Source organism: Sinocyclocheilus grahami, unplaced genomic scaffold, assembly GCF_001515645.1.
Source record: "Sinocyclocheilus grahami isolate Dianchi unplaced genomic scaffold, SAMN03320097.WGS_v1.1 scaffold742.1, whole genome shotgun sequence".
NCBI classification, from domain to species: Eukaryota; Metazoa; Chordata; class Actinopteri; order Cypriniformes; family Cyprinidae; genus Sinocyclocheilus; species Sinocyclocheilus grahami.
In genome coordinates, this window is record NW_015505921.1 from 577,164 (window position 1) to 581,807 (window position 4,644).

A 4,644-nucleotide genomic window follows, 5' to 3' on the forward strand; every position below is an offset into this window, starting at 1 on the left:
GATTGTATAGGAAAGGGTTAAAGCTTAACGCAGTAAAGAGAAGAGAAATAAGAATATGAAGTTATGGAACCATTTGCATATTCAGCAGATCTACCCCTGAGGGAAACATCAGATTCTTAGTTCAAACACACCTTTGTAAAAAGGTGCAAATGATACCTAATGTATCAATTAATAAGACTAAGTTTGAATACTTGCAAGTCTCATCTGTCTGAAAGAGAGGTTTGATGCAGTCTGAAGGTTCAAGTTGATCTTTGCTGAAGTTGGTTGATGAAAAAGAACCAGTTTTGAGTCAGAGAATCTTGATGGATGGAAAGGTCGAGGCCGAAGCCTGGCACGAACTTAGGGTGTTCCTGGAGCGTTTTCTCACATCTTCATCTTCTCAGAATTCAACCAAACCTCCGACTCTGGGCGGGTCACATGAAGTGCGGCCTTTAGAGTCTGCAAAGATTCACGCCTCTCAAGATGGGCTTGTCCAATGAGAAAGGCCGGAATCCCAAGTGGGAGTTTTGAGATACTGGGAAGTTTTATGACCCTTTGTGTGAGGGCATGGTAATTTGCAAATGGAACTTGAATCGAAATTACTAAAGATTCTCAGGACACTAATATAGTAGCTAATGCCTTTACCACAATTTTACTGTAAACAATCACTGTAGTAACTGTGGGATTACCATGGTCCTTTTTTAGACTAAGTAGCCAATCAGTTATTAATATCATGGTAACGTTATATATTTAAATACCATGGTTTTACTATCTGATACTTTAGCTGTAGCGTGGTAGTTTTTGTAACAGTTTTACTATGCAGGTAAAAAGATAATATTGTCATATTTAAATCATAATGTTTTAAAGGAATACTAAGAACAAAAATGAAAATTTGCTGAATATACACTCACCCTCAGGCCATCCAAAATGAGTTTGTTTCTTCACCGGAACAGATTTGGAGAAATTTTGCATAACATCACTTGCTCACCAATGGATCCTCTGCAGTGAATGGGCTCAAGCCCAAATAGCTGATAAAAACATACAATAATGCGGTCAGCAAGTGATGTAATGCAAAATTTCTACAAATCTGTTCTGATAAAGAAACATCTTCATCTTGGATGGCCTAGATTTTCAGCAGATGTTCATTTTTGGGTCAACTACTGTAATTATTGTTATTATTTGATCATTTGATTTATCATTTGAGAAGCTGTTTTGATCATTTGATTTATTTCATCTTTTTAATCATTTGAATTTTAATTTGAATTTTGTTAGGAAAAAACTTCCATTCTTTAAGGCCCCAAAATTATAATTCTATTACATTAGTTGAAATGATCGTGTAGCTTATTATCAATATACTGTGTGCTCAATTACATGTCCTCAAATAAAAATCAGTGTATGTATCTAAGTATGTGTATATGGCGTTCAAGGCACTCTTCATTGTAAAGCTGCTTTAATGCAGTATTATAAATCAACTAAACCCTTGTGTTTCATCAGGCGCTGGATACTAAGGCTCAGTCACTGGTGTTTGTCAAACGTATGGTGGTTATAGCTGTATCCTCCATCACCTATCTGCGCGGGATATTTCCAGAGGACTCCTACAGACCCAGATACCTGGAAGGTATAATTATACACGCTGATTTATTAATGGATGAAGATCAGGCTTGAAATATCTCATACAATTAGTTTTGATGAATGTTGTTGTTCTTCAGATTTGTGTATCAAAGTCCTCAAACAGGATTGTTCATGTCCTAAAGCCCGCAAACTCATCAAATGGTAATGTCATAAGTTGTATTTGTACAGTAAATTGCTATGTTTGCATATTCAAATGTATATTTGTAATTCTTCATTGAAGTATAAAATATGATGCTATATAAAGTCATAACCATACTATTGTCCTTCAAGGCTGTTGGGATGTTTTGATGCTTTGGAGAAGAAATATGTGAGTCAGACCATATTTACATATAAATCTATGTTTCTATTTTTTATTTTTTATCTTCTTAATATTTTGCAGCTTCAAATGATGGCATTGGGGTCAGTATGCATAAGTAAATGTTTTATATATATATATGGATTATATATATGGATATATATATATGGATTTTATTAAATTTTTTTGATGCCAAGGACCCCTAAATATATTTTACATAAGACCATTTTTACTGTGTAAGGGGAATATTATACAATTCCAACATTAAATAATATATTGTTATTATAATAAAGCCAAATTCTAAATTCTAGAAATTAATGACAGAATTTTAATTTTTGGGTGAACTAACCCTTTAATGTACAGCCACGGTCACACAGCAGCAGAATACGGTTGTCAGTCCTGTATTTGAGTCCTTGAACATGGTTACGTTCACACAATAACAGATATTTACGGGAGTGACAACTGCATTCTATAACCGAACTCACACCCATCTATTTTCAGGACTCACAACAGCATTCTCGGAAAACACACGCTGTAAGAACTGGACAACTAGTGACTAAATGAGCTGTGCTTCATCTGAAGGCTTTAGATCCAGTCACTGTTCTCCACTGGAGCGGTTTCCGTCAGTTTTGTGTTCTGTCTGTGACTCAAGTGTCATGCGTGAGATGCAGAAAAGGATGCAAGTGCATATACAGACTTGAATTCAAGACGCTACTGTAAGCTGCTCTTTGAACGGGACATTTCGAGACTCACACCTGTAAGGAAATGTGGTTGTCAATTCCTAAAACTGACAATGTGAATGTGGCCGTAGTTAATGTAGTGATTACTTTCATTTCTGGCGCTATGGCATTTTTAAACTGTGTCGGAGATGTTAGCGTGTCTCTGATATCGGTCACAAACAACGTGTAGTGTCTTATTACAGTAACTCAGTCATCATGCATTGTGTGCAATGCATTTATTCTCCCTCTTCACGTTTCGTTGATTTTCTCCACTGCTAAAGAAACTCTTAAGCCTCCTAAAAGTCCTTGTCAGTACTCCTAACAATTTTGGACCTTAAGAGCTCTTTTAAGGGTTAAGATGCTTTCTGAATTACTTTCTTCTTTACTAGGATATTTTCTTTAATTTTAAGAGAAAACGCACACATTTCTAAAAATTTTCTTAGAATTTTGTCACTAGGAGCAACTCTTTGGTCTAAGAATTTTCATGAATACGGGCCCTGGTCTGATCAAGTGTGCTGCACACGTCCTGAAAAGTCAAGTAGAAAAAGTCAACTGCAGACCGGAGATCTCCAAAATGGGGCGTGAACTCCAAAAGTGGGCAGAGCCTCCAAAATGGGGCGAGGTCTCCTCGCTCAAAGACTTTCACCATTGGGGATATTTTCTTTAATTTTAAGAGAAAACGCACACATTTCTAAAAATTTTCTAAAAATGTTGTCACTAGGAGCAACTCTTTGCTCTAAGAATTTTCATGAATACGGGCCCTGGTCTGATCAAGTGTGCTGCACACGTCCTGAAAAGTCAAGTAGATATAACTGCAGACCGGAGATCTCCAAAATGGGGCGTGAACTCCAAAAGTGGGCAGAGCCTCCAAAATGGGGCGAGGTCTCCTCACGCAAAGACTTTCACCATTGGCTCTGGCTCCAGCCAATTGTTATTGACTTACATTTCAAAATAAAACTTTATAAATTTAACATTGTTTCTAGTTCATCTAAAATTAAATATGCTATATAAGTAAATATTCTCCGTAAGAGGAGAGCCCAAAGCTTGGCGTTCGTGGTGTTCGGACTGGAGTTTGAACCTCTGCTTAATGATATGAACGGGAATCACCCATGAGCTGTCCCAGCGCAGAGGAAAGATTTCACTCTATCGCTTTGTTCTAAGCAACGGGGGCGTCCCAGGGCTCAAAATTCGCAGGGTGTAACTAAAAAGGTGTCATTGTGAAGTGACATGTGGACAAGTTTTGACCCATGACCCATACTAGGGGTTAGTGCTCTGCATTTATCCCATCCAAAGTGCACACACACAGCAGTGAACACACACACACACACCTAGGATATTTTCTTTAATTTTAAGAGAAAACGCACACATTTCTAAAAATTTTCTTAGAATTTTGTCACTAGGAGCAACTCTTTGGTCTAAGAATTTTCATGAATACGGGCCCTGGTCTGATCAAGTGTGCTGCACACGTCCTGAAAAGTCAAGTAGATATAACTGCAGACCGGAGATCTCCAAAATGGGGCGTGAACTCCAAAAGTGGGCAGAGCCTCCAAAATGGGGCGAGGTCTCCTCACGCAAAGACTTTCACCATTGGCTCTGGCTCCAGCCAATTGTTATTGACTTACATTTCAAAATAAAACTTTATAAATTTAACATTGTTTCTAGTTCATCTAAAATTAAATATGCTATATAAGTAAATATTCTCCGTAAGAGGAGAGCCCAAAGCTTGGCGTTCGGACTGGAGTTTGAACCTCTGCTTAATGATATAAACGGGAATCACCCATGAGCTGTCCCAGCGCAGAGGAAAGATTTCACTCTATCGCTTTGTTCTAAGCAACGGGGGCGTCCCAGGGCTCAAAATTCGCAGGGTGTAACTAAAAAGGTGCCATTGTGAAGTGACATGTGGTGACCCATACTAGGAATTAGTGCTCTGCATTTATCCCATCCAAAGTGCACACACACAGCAGTGAACACACACACACACACACCAGGAGCAGTGGGCAGCCATTTTTTTTTGCTGCG